Consider the following 13,623-nt stretch of genomic DNA (forward strand, 5'->3'; position numbering starts at 1 on the left):
AATAACGTTCATCTTTATACATAAACTTCTTTCAGCCAATACCTACTTGTGGATATTTAAAAATTTAGATTTTGAAAGTAAATATCACGTCTATAGCAAACAAATTCATACCTCTGTAAGAAAGCCATAATTTTATTCCCTAAGCTTGGGCTGCAAAATGAATGGGACACTTACCAGGAGGAAGTTGAAATATTTGATGTGGCTCATCAAGGCATCCCTCCAATGAGAATCGAATCCCAAATACAGACAGTGGATACACAGCTTTACGGGTCAATCATGCATAGCTAAGCTACACGGCATTGCCTAGTCTCCATTCCAATGTCCCTAGAGAAAAAATCCAATTGATCCCGTGTAAAATCCCATGCTAAAATATGAAATCCTCCCACTTTAGAGACGGATTTTATTTTCTAGCTGTGATTCACAATACTACTAGAAATCTCAGTTTTAATTTCTGCTCTGAGCTTAATTACCTATGTAATGATGAGGGTAATTTAATTAATCTCTGCCAATCAACAATCTCCAAATATTTCTTACATGCCAGTTATGCACATCATGGCATTAAACACACTAGCAAATAAAACAAATGACATTTTTATTATCAAGGAGTTTATATCTTATAAAGCAGCAACTACATAAAGATAAATTAGCAAAACAATAAATAAAATAAATGTTACAAAAATGTACAGTGATAGTCCTGAAACTTCTCTATCCTGAGACCACTTACATTTTTAATGTCATGGAAGGCCCCAAAGAGCTTTAGTTTATGCAGGTTGTATCTATTGATATTACCATATTAAAAATTAAAACTGGGGCCTGGTGCAGTGGCTCACGCCTGTAATCCCAGCACTTTGGGAGGTCGAGGTGGGCAGATCACAAGGTCAGGAGATCGAGACCATCTTGGCTAACACGGTAAAGCCTCATCTCTACTTAAAAAAAAAAAAATACAAAAAATTAGCCAGGCATGGTGGCGGGCGCCTGTAGTCCCAGCTACTCCGGAGGCTGAGGCAGGAACCTTGGAGAAGGAGCTTGCAGCGAGCCAAGATCGCGCCACTGCACTCCAGCCTGGGGGACAGAGCGAGACTCTGTTTCAAAAAAATAATAATAATTAAAAAATAAAAATTGAAAAATTTTTAAAAGACTCACTCATTTTCCTAGCAACTCACTAAATTTTTTAAATAGTAATAATATATACATAAATATTAAAAAAAGTAACATTTTGATGACAAATGGTTATTCTGCAAAGCAAAAGTAAGTTTAATGAGAAGATCTGTGCTGCTTTGTATTTTTGTGAAACTCTTTAATGATTGGCTTAGTAGAAAACAACTGAATATTCCACTTTTCTGAACTCAGTCTGTTATGTTGTTCTAGTTGAAGTATATAAAGAAGATCCAGCTATGTACAGATAAGTACTTGAAAACAAACTGAGGCACTCTTGGACCCACTAAAAGGGTCTCGGAGTCTTCCAACGTGCGTCAGACCACATTGTGACATTCCCTGATATGCTGATTTAATTTCAGAACAAATTATAAATAAATGTAAAATACTTTATGGAACTGATAATTAAAGTAAACAAACATTTTTGAGCAGGAGTATCCACATTATCGTCATGAGATCTCTAAAAATCAAACACAATATTATGGCCATTGAAAGGTAGGGACTATCCCCGATTGTTTTGTATTGACTTATTTGTTTTCTAAGGAACTTTTGTTGGTAGAAAGAGATTGAGTTTTCAAGTCTGGTTTTGAATCCATGTCAATCACTCATTCTATGTACTTGGCCACTTTAGCATCTTTTAAGCTCAGTTTGCTTATAATCACTGGGGGAAATTTCAGTGGAGATAACCAAATTTACACTGCGTGCTGTTCAAAGTGTTGGAAATGATGTATGATACATCCTTAATATGCCTGACACATGGTGGGTGATGGCTCAGTAAATGGTGGCTGTGATATTTATAAATAATATTTATCTGTATATTTCAGTATTTTTCACTATATGATAACTCCTAGAAAGATGAATAAGGTTGAGGTAAATAGAAAGGATAACCTCAATAAGAGAGGTTAAATTTTTGTTTTCAAACACAGGCCTATTTATGTCATGCTGAAACCAATAAACTTAGCTATATAGAATAGTAATGTTATTTTGGGGGACAATCAACTACAATTGCCATTGAGACATTATATATAACTCACTACTGAAATTACAATAACATTTTTATTTTTAATAAAAAAAAATTCCAGGAGTAGTAAATAACCTTAAGGAGGCTATCATTTGTACTTAGTTGAACCTTATTCAAAATACAAATCTCCACAATTTATGTTTGTAAAGGTTATAGTGTCTGTCACATAACCTGGAAAATTTTAATTGACATGGGTCATCACAGTTCAATATATTTAAGAAAAGATCTTGAATTCCTTATCTTATTCATTTTACTCACTGTTCTAATCCAACTCCTGAAATGTAATATTAATCCTTTACCCCCACAAAATGACTTAGAAGTCTTAAAATTTTAATATTGCACCTTCTTAATTGGATGGAAGTTTGGATCTATTTAGAAAGTAGTCAGTCTGAAAGGCTGCTTTTTCACCATTTGCTTATTTTATTTGCATATTTACCTCCATAAAGGGATTACAGCTCACAATAGACATTGCAGTTACAAATATACATATAAAATGGTATTTTTATTAATAAGAATAACATTTTTCTGTCAATTTGATTAATAATTTGGTTTCCAGTTTGTGGTGTTCTGAAAATCTAAACTCAGAAAAAAAATAATTCCAGGAGGATGACTATAGCAAACTACAATTTGGTGTATATTTCAACACAGCTAAAACAGAATATGTTAAATGTGGTCACCTGTCACATAAAAACGACAAATGTTTAAAGTGATAGATACGGTAGTTATCCCAATTTGATCATTATATTATCTACATGCATTGAAACATCACATTGTACCCTATAAATATGTACAATTATTATGCCAATTATAAATTTTTAAAAAAATTAAAAAATGTCCTGAAGAACATTACTTCAATAAATCATAGACATGGAGAAAAAAACATAATTTTATATTTCACATAGAGCTGCCTTTATATGCTACAGTTTTTAGGAGGCACAGTTCAGCTAAACAGTGCATTTTAATTGCAATGTATATTAAATATACAGAAAATATTCTGATAATGTATTTATTAACTCATACTATCCTATTCTATGTTTGCTTATATACAGGTAATAAATATGCACATGTAAATTAAAACAAAGAAATCAAATGAAAGGGAAATAACCTTCTCGAACCAAGATGAAGATAGGAAAAAGTAAATTTTAAATTAATACATAAAGAGAGTGAAGAAGTAATAAATCTGCAATTAAAATTCAATTCTGAGATCCTAATCAGGTGAATCAAAGAATGAAATATAAATAGGCATATAACAAAACATATTTGACTTGAAATTCTATTGAAGACCTCAATAATTATAATCTTAGTAATGGGATGTCAAGCCTGTAGATTCATTATATGGTATAGTGTTAGAAAAAAAGTAGAATAATACATAGAAAGCAACCTTTACAAGGAGGTAAAGTTATCTATAAAAGGAAGGCAGCTTCCTCAAGAATATGATACACCCACTTCCCAACCTGAAGTCCCAACATTTAAGATGATGTGACAATTTATATGTCAGGAAGAAAAAACCACATTAAATAATTTCCCAAGTGCCAGGGCTTCCAACTAGGAAATTATAGGAATGGGAAAGAGTGTAAGTAACTTCGAATGTAATAATACTATTTTAATGATACATTATTATTTCTTTCTGTGCAGGAAGAATAAGATCTCTTTTAGAGACAGGGAAGCTTGACAGGGGAGAAAAAGGCTGGGAGATTTTGGAATCACGTAGACCGCATCTCATAAATAAATCAGTGGAAACAGGAGTTGCTGATGTTGATCCTTTTGCTCTTACCCATTGTTTTCTTCCCCATAGAGTTAGTGCAGAATCCCCATTCTTATATTTCATTATTCACTCTTCTGTTCCAGTCTCAGAGGCATCAGTTTCGGTCGGATGACTTTGATCTCAGAGATAGGTGCTATATCCTCACGTCAGAAAACTGATTTGCTTATTCCTTAATGGCAACTTTTTTCTCTCTTAACCACACCCTAAAACGAAGTAAAAATAAATACATATAAAAAATTCTGAAACACCACAAATTATTAAATAACTGAAAATAATGAGCAGAGATTTAACAATTTTACCAACTTTAGGAGCATGTGATACAATGAATTCAAGCCCTAATACTTAATAAGATTCTCCCCAGTCCCCAAATAGCAAAATCCTTCAGAACAGTGATGGCCTGTTCCATTTTATACCTCCATCATGTGGCAAAATACTTGATTTAATAAACATTGCAGGTTCAATAAATATTATGTTAAAAATTAAAAAAAAAAAAACCAGAAAAGGGAAACTGGCTATCGTGTTGTCATGGCAACAAATAAAATAATTGAAACTGGTAAATTCATTTCTCTGTGTGGATGTCTTCATCGAAAAATATTTCCAAGAGTAGTAAATAATTCTTGTTTGTCAAGAAATTATTTACTTATTTGATGCACTAACATATTTGGCCTTAAAATAATATTTTCTTTTTTTTCCTTTTTTTTTTTTTTTTTTGAGACGGAGTCTCGCTCTGTCGCCCAGGCTGGAGTGCAGTGGCCGGATCTCAGCTCACTGTAAGCTCCGCCTCCCGGGTTTAGGCCATTCTCCTGCCTCAGCCTCTGGAGTAGCTGGGACTACAGGCGCCCGCCACCTGGCCCGGCTATTTTTTTTTTTTTTTGTATTTTTTAGTAGAGACGGGGTTTCACTGTATTAGCCAGGATGGTCTCCATATCCTGACCTCGTGATCCGCCCCTCCGCCTCCCAAAGTGCTAGGATTACAGGCTTGAGCCACCGCGCCCGGCCTTTTTTAAATTTTCTTTAATGTACGTGTTGTTTGTTGTTGTTGTTGTTTTCTGTTCTCAAGTTCTAATAAATTTCTTGAGAGGTAAATAATATTAGGATAACAGGAGCTCCTAAAAATGTGTGGATTGAAAGAATGACATAATGTTAAACAAGTAGTTTCAACTACATACTTGGAAATAATTCTTCTAATTTAATAGATATTTTCTTCTTTATCTTGCACGTATAAAAGGGAAAAAAAGATATATGATTCAATGAACAGTTTCTCCAGTTTGACGAATTTATGGACCTTTTTCACATTAAAAAGAATTCTAGCTGATCCAAGTATCAATTTAAATTACATTATGATATTAATTAAATACTTAAAAACATAAATCTTGGGATGAACTCTAATTTATTCTTTGAATTTATAACTATGAAACCAAAGAGAATTTGTAAGCTAAGCACAAGCAACTTATAAACCCATAAAATTAAAATTAACAATGTAAGTTTGAGACAAGAGAACATGTGTTGTTAACAGTAAATTTCCAACCTCAATTAAAATATGATATGATTGCTGTGATAAAGTTTTCTGTTGAGTTTCACAGGCCTAGTCAACCCCAAGCCATGGGATGACCCAATTTCTCATTTTACTCACATTAAAATGCTACCAAACTTTTGTTTCCATAGTGTCATAGGCATGTAATTTGGGCTTCACTTGGGACAAATGTATTGCATATGTAGCTTCTCTATCTCATTTGTTCATTAACTTCCTATCATACAACTTGGAGCCAAAAATATCATAAACCCAAAGGCAGCCATGGCACTGAAATAACAGAGCTGTATTGTATCTGATAAAGAATATGCTTATATAAGGTTATTGTCAAATTATTATCAAAATAGAAAGATAAGATTAAAATAAAAATTTTAGTAGAGAGTTTGTGGAACCAAAAAAGCAATATTTTCAAAAACCTCCTCGTGTTCGTAGTAGCAAGTTTGAGAAACACTACGTAGTAGACATGGAGAAAAACTATTTTTCATACAAGCACTTTTAAAGAAACTTTTAAATTTCACCACAGAACATTTTTAAGCTTATTAATTAGACACTCGAACCCATATTTTCCAGAAAAAATGGTAAAATTATAGTTTTGCACCCAGACCTTTACAACACAATTTAATTTACCTTATAATATAGCTGAAAACTCTATATTCAATAGACAATAGAAATTACCTCAGCAAACTCTCTATTTTATTTTCAATATATGAATATAAATTATGTAAATTCCTTCATAGTAGTTTCTGGAAATATTTTAATAAGAGTAATTAAACAAAAGCTCAAGAGTAGTATTTGACAGGATCTTTTTAAAATTAATGTTGAATGCAGGTGCATGAGGAAAAGTAAATTTAATTATTGAAGTAGAAGATACAGAACTTCTGTCAAAATGCTGAAAGGGATGCTGGATACAATCGGAGCCTTAAAATGTTTATATTACTGATTCCTAATTATGTCCAATTTACTTAGAATGTTAAGTGTCATCTGGGGATGGTGACTCATATTGGTAATCCCAGCATTTTAGGAGGCTGAGGTAGAAGGATAACTTGAGCTCAGGAGTTTGAGATCAGCCTGGGCAAAATGGTGAAACCCTGTCTCTACAAAAATTTTTTTAAAAAATCAGCCAGGAGTAGTGATGTGCGCCTGTAGTCCCACCTACATGGGAGGCTGAGTTGGGAGGCTCACCTGAGCTTAGGAGGCCAAGGCTGGGCTGCAGTGAGTCATAATTATGCCACTGCACTGTAGCCTGGGCAACAGAGTGAGATCCTGTCTTCAAAACAAAACATAACAAAAGGTGAAGAAAGAATTATTTTTCCTAAAACTAGCCTGAAGCTTGTTATCTATTATTGAGTTCTTATTTTAATCAAATAAAATTATTACATGCCATTTTTTCTTAGTAATCTCCTCACAGCACTAGGGAAACTTCACTCTTTCAGATATCTCAAATATTTCTGTTGTTTTCCTTTCCTGAAACAAAACATGTTTATTATAAAACATACCATAACATAGACAGTCATATCTATAAAATAATGGTATTCTGCCATCTATGGATAGTGTTATATCAGTCTTCCTATTATGCCTCAAGGCATGCCAAGTCGAAACATTTAGTATCATTTTTGTCTTGATCTCAAACTCAGGGCGCTTCAGGAAAGGGGTAAATATTTTTCTATGTGACTGTAACCTAGACTTCCACAAGTCATCAAAACTATGTAAAAACGAATTCACATTTGTAGTAATAACATTACTACATCAATTTTTTTACTGGCTCTTGTTTTCAGAAGCTCTGCAGAAACTCTGTACCTTTGCAAATGTCCTCCCTGTTTTTGTTGTGGTGGTGGTGGTGGTGGTGGTGGTGATGGTGGTTTTTAACTCAGGAGACTTTCTGCATGTGCTCACAAATAAGTTCAAGAAACTACTACTTCAAGCATTTTGTGCTTGATCTACACTTCAGCTTCTGAGCAGGACTTTCTCACCTGGGCTCTGCTATTGCCTCTGCTGGAAAGCACTATATTATTAAGGAAAAAGTTTAGTTTTATGAAGGTGTCACCGCTTCTTCCAGACACAGGCACCATTTGCATTAGGGATCATCTTATGTCTAAGTTATTAGGGATTGTCTTTTGTATAAGTTATCTTATCACTCTGGCTGCTCCTGACAATGTTGAATTTTACCAGAAACGCGTGCTCCTGGAAAACAGCAAAGGTTAAAAAATCCCCCCAGTTTTGTGTGTTCCAGGAAATGGTTCACTGCAAAGAACCACACTTCCTCCTATGACTTACATAAGATTTGTGGGTGCCTTCCTTATTTACCCATGACAAAGCTGGACACAGACCCTCTGAATTCCTATTCTTTGAGTCATATATGATTAGTTGATGAGCAGTCAGGCACCCATCTTTGCTTGATGAACTTAGATTCCTATGTCTTAATGTCATTCAAAAAGTGCTCTTTAGGGAAAAATTTTGAGGTATTTGGAAGCGAATTCAATGTTTTACAAATGTACCTCATGCTTTTATAGCATCTATTGATATGCTATTCTGAGATGAGGAAAAACACACCCATATAATTTAGTAAGTAGTAGTACATAAAAGTTCTGTATCCACACAGCTATTTCAAGTGAGTGAGTTGCATCGTAAAAGGAAAGAGAAAAAAATATTTAGAGCAAAAAGAAAGACAGATCTTTCTGGTTATTTTTTTTTTCTGTCATAGATATATGTTCTCTGGCTGACATACACTCATAATTCAATATGTACATATTGAATAAATTCAGGAAGTTGTTGTGTAATGTAATGACATAATATGCTTCAGAGAATAAAGAAATCAATTCTATGTTACAAATTTGAAAATGGACAACCACTGGCAATAGACTTTCTATGTCATAAAAGTAAACAGAAAAAAAAGTTGGGTCTATTGTAGATTAACAGAGATTTAAGAACCAACACAACCAAATAAAATGTGTGATTCTTGATTGACTCCAAGTGTGAACAAACAAGCTATAAATACACTTTTAGGATATCTGAATATGCTCAAATATAGAATTTGTGGGTTTTTTGTAATATTACGTGATTCGTCTCAATTATTTTAGCTGTAATAATAGAATTGTAGTAAAATTTGAGAATATTACTTTTTGTAGCTATATGCTTGATATATTTAGAATGAAGTGTCAAAGTATCTATCATTTACATTAAAAAGAAAGTATAGCTAGTGATGCAAATAAGGAAAAATAGAAACAGGTTTTGAATATAGATTTGGGTATAGAGTGTATTAAACTCTGTACTTTTCCGAATGTGTAATAGAATGTCCATGCCTGTAGTAAATAAGATAGAATAAAAGGAAAAGAAAATATTTGAACAAATAAGATAAAAATAATAAAGTAGCTATATACATACCACTAGCTCATTTCAAAAAAGAAAGACATTTTTAAAGTTTCCTTAACAAATGTGAAGCTTCTGAGGGTAAGGGAGACAATGATGCCACCTCTAGACAAAACTGTCAGAAGGAGAGCTCTGCAAATGCCTCCCCAGCCAAGGTAAGGTGAATGGTGTAGTTAGCCAATGAGTAAGATCAACATGTTCTCAAGGGCTAGCATCCTATTTCTCCTGAAATGTGTACCAAAATATTTTTAGTCCTTTAAAAATATACCAAAATTAGTTTTAATAAAAAAATCCATGAGTTACTTAATATTATTCTATTGGTAAACATTTTTATAAACTCAAAATAATTTCATAATAAAATTTTATGGTGTAGATGTGTGTATGTGAGTGTGTGTGTATGTGAGTGTGTGTGTGCCTGTGAGTCTGTGTGTGTGCATGTGTGTGTGCATGTGACTGTGTGTGTGTATGACTGTGTGTGCGCATATGTGTGTGTATGTGAGTATGTGTGTATGTGTGTGTGTGTATGTGTGTGTAAGTGATTGTTTCCTCAGGATATTTCCTACTAGTAAAATTACCGCACAAAAGGTTTGAACATTTATGCATTTCTTAATTAAGGTTACAAAACTTCTTTCTAGAAAATACAGACATAGTCATAAATGGAAATCAGCATAGTGGTTACCAACTATGCTACATGCAATATGTAAGCATTACACAAAGAATACGATATGCCTGGTTTTCTTCATATTGTAGCCCTATTAAATAAGTAGACTTTATTACGACACTTAACGGAATCAGAAAATAAGGCTTTAATTGTTTAGGTAACTTAAGTGTATAGTGACAGAAAATTATACATATTTATCTATGTTAGTTCTTCCCATCAAAATATATTTGATTTCTATCAACAGTTCTTGGAATACGTACCTTTTCAACAGTGGATCTTCTATTTTTTAAGGTCTAATGTAAGTGAAAAACTGTGTCTTACTGTTTTAAACATTGAGGATTTATGCGTCTTCATTCATAGGTGACTTTTCCTGTCTTAATCACCTCCTACGCGTGGACATCTATATGGTTCTTATGAATTTACAGCTGATATGTATAAATTATTAATCTTTTATTTGACCTATGGGCTAAAAATGCTCATTTGTCTGTACTGTTAATTGAAGAAAAATCATGTATATTTTTAAAAATAGAAGCTGTTCATCTAAATCTAAAAATAAATATAAAAACAAGGAAATTAAATAATTCATATGGAAATAAAATGTGTGAAAAAAGTTCACTTTGTAAATAAAATAAAATTGAAGTTGAATTACCTGCACTTTTTATTCCAAACAATACTTTTATAACTCATTATTGGATATATTTTTATAGATTTTAATATTTATTTCAAAGTATTTTAAGGAAATATATTAAAGTTTTCTTAATCTTTTAATACTTTTTCATTTGTTTCATAGTTTTGTCTCTCTAACAAAAATGAAGAAGATACAGACGAACAACTTGCTAATGTATTTGGCCAATACAATCATTCTGAAAAACTTGGTTACAAAACAGCTTAACCAAATGAATATCATTTTCAATTTAATGTCCTTGTTGATGTTGATGTATACTTAGTGAAAATCTACTCAGAAATTCTCACAGGATATCATGTAGATTGGAAAAAAAATAAACGATAATTCAAATATCTTGATCTTGTTTTTTATTATCTTCTGAATTTAATAGTCACTATTTTTTCCAACATGTTTCTGATTTGCAGGCCTATATCTTGAAAAAGGTTCAAGTCCAGTTATGCAGTAATAAATGTTCCTAGGACATTTTACATCTCAGCCTAGAAAACTGCATCCCACTAGACTAGTTATTCACTTGAGTAATAAATTCTTTTAGGGGAATTTGTAAAAAGAAGAGCTAGGTCGAATGTTTTTCTCTTCTGTAACATTACTCATATTTTGCAAAAGAGAACTTTGGGCTTTCTTTTGGTTGATTTTATTACACTTAGGCAAGTTGCAGTGAATCCTGTTCTTCATACAACTGATTTGTGAAGAGAAGTATAGAGTTCATGTAAGGAGAAAAAAGCTCATAAATCTTGATAAGTCTGAAAATGAAACAAATGTCTCAAAGCAAATAAGTCTACCAGAATCCAGTCTTTTATTTTCATAATAATATGCATGTGTATCTTTTTAATTTGCAAGAGATGGATTCAGAAGTATCTCAAAATGTAGCTTTACAAGAACATTTATTACAAGTATTTCCTGAGAGGAAAATACAATAGGGCTGTAATAATCCTGCTCTTATGTCAAGTCAGTCTATGAAAAAATTGAATTCATGTTGTTTATTAATCATTAAAATGCATAATTTTGGAAACAACATTATAACAACATGAAAGAAAGAGAACGACATTTAAAGTAATTCAGTGTGTGGCTATTGTACTCTTGACTCATTCGTAACCTATTACTTGTCTACAGGGGCAGGTGAAGAACAAGTTGCACTCACCTGGTACTGTAAGTCTTAACTTGCCCCTTTACACCTCTTTTACCTTAAGAATCCATCTTTCTCTCCTACTCTTATCTAAATACGTTTCTCCCACAGGTCTGATTCCTCAGGGAATACTCCTTTCTCTCAAACCCAGTACAATTGTAACAATTTTAGAGTAGCAAAGGAGGCTATCTTTTGTGAATGCTATTTTTATTTACTATGTAAGCAAATTAATAAAATATGGAGAGCACATATTCTTGTATTACAAGAGATCTTGAATCTAATTCCTGTTCTTTTACTTACTAGTCTTGTGACCTCACACACATCACAAAATTTATATTAGTCTCCGTTAAGGTATCTAGATATTGTGAATATAAATCCTTGCTTTTTAGGCTTGTTGCAACTTTTATTTTTGCATGTTTTTTCACCACTGAAATTATATTTGATTTCTAGATAGAATATCTGAATCCTCAACCACCATTTTCTAGAGCCATAAAATCAAAAGAGAGATAACCAGAGGATCCAGAGAAGTAGTGCACACATTCCAATTCTAGCTATGGCTTTGGTCCAAGCCCCAGTGGATTCATGAGTTGGGTAAGTCTATTACATAAAGCTTTCAGAACTCCTTTCGCCTAGACCACTGGCAAGCTTTAGAACAACACTAAAAGCTTCACTAATGGGTTTCTTGGCCCATTTTCTACAGTTCTTTCCTCTAATCATGGCTCTTCAAATACTATGACTCTAATGGTGAAGAGACAGCAAAAAGAGCTGTCTCCAAGGAAAAACTCTACAAAGACAAAAGGGAAAATCAATGCTTCCCCAACTCATTCTAAAACTGAGTCACATGCTCCCAACCTTATTAGGGTAGGGTCCCTTATATGTTGTTAATTATACAGTCAGTAATGTGTTTGTAGATGGAACTCTAAATTACATATCCAATGGTCATTGATCACGTTTTTTAAAAGTTCCAATTTTATGCAAAGTGCAAATTCTATACTCTAGGATGTTGAATCCTAGATAAGATAGGTTATTTTGCACAAAAATACACAAAGTAGAACAACATTTTTAATTGTGCTAAATATTATAAAATAAAAAACTAGATACAGTGGGAGAGAAAAACAGGGAGACCCTCTATTGGGTAATATGTGTAATCACCCATGAGCAATAGATATTTAACAGAATACTAAGCAGAAAGATAGAAGCACAAAACCACAAAACAGAGAATAGATTTAAAAATAACTTCCTAAAACCTTAGCCAAATTATATCCTTGAATTACATACCCTAATGAGCACAACTAAATCTCTAGGAAAAGCAAAAGAGAAGCTTATCAGTATCAGTCTTCTTTTCCTCTTTCATCTTTTTGGGGTGTCTGCCTCCCAGATGACTTCCTTTAGCCTTTAAACAAACAACAACACTACTGCTCCTCACTTCTCTGCATCATTTTCTTCTTCAGTTATTTTCTGATATCTTGAGTTTCCCGAAGCAAGTTTATAGCTTTCAATATTTCAATAGAGAGCATTTCCATACTATTGACCCCAAATTAAAAATTCTGCCCATGTCTTTCCCTATGAGTTCTCGATGAATTCAGCTAACTTTCAGCTTGCCATTTTGACTTAGTTTTCAAGAAAACATCATAATATTAACACATAAGAAAATGAAAGTATGTATTTGAATTCCACCCTATAAGAAAACTTTTTCTCTTTTTCAGTAATGATGCCATTATACACCTAGTTAGCCAATCCAAAAATCTAAGTCCAGGCTCTACAGTTACTATCTTGCCCAGTTTGTTCCCCAAACAGTACTACATATATAATTTGAAACAATAATTAGATTATGCCATTTATAGCAGAAACCACTAGTTTTCCAATGACATTCATCTTACCTTTGTTAATGATAGAACCACTAGGTTTGTGTTAGCCACATGGTTTCCCGGCTAAAGACTAAGTGTTCTATCATTTTTTGCAGGTTATTATAACATATGACTACATATGACTAGCATTATCCAATTAGAGGGGAGCGAGATAATGTCTGCTATTTCAGAATGCAATTAAAACAAATGTGACATATACTCCCTTGGCCTTTACTCACTGGCAGGGAAGTATTGTTTCCTACAGTTGACCAGAGAAAGAAGCTGTATTTTGGGAATTACCATTCTTTGGAGCTTTGGTACCAGATGAGGACTATCTCTGGACTGTTGCAATGAGAACAAACAACAACTATGTAACTATATATACATATAATATGTAGTATATATAACTTTGTAAAATGACTGCATATTTGATTACTTTGTTATTTTAGTTTAGTCTAAATTCTAACCG

The 13,623-nt window shown here is 33.0% G+C and overlaps 1 long non-coding RNA gene across 1 annotated transcript in view; it reads right to left on the bottom strand.

Annotated features, from left to right (window-relative positions):
• LOC116270498 overlaps positions 1-13,623 on the bottom strand; it is a 79,855-nt gene that overhangs the window by 12,867 nt on the left and 53,365 nt on the right. Inside the window, exons 2-3 of the long non-coding RNA XR_004178527.1 lie at positions 3,951-4,144; positions 175-324 (exon numbers count right to left, since the gene is read on the bottom strand). This is a non-coding gene — a long non-coding RNA (uncharacterized LOC116270498). The remainder of the gene's footprint in view (positions 1-174; positions 325-3,950; positions 4,145-13,623) is intronic.

Source organism: Papio anubis, chromosome 15, assembly GCF_008728515.1.
Source record: "Papio anubis isolate 15944 chromosome 15, Panubis1.0, whole genome shotgun sequence".
NCBI lineage: Eukaryota > Metazoa > Chordata > Mammalia > Primates > Cercopithecidae > Papio > Papio anubis.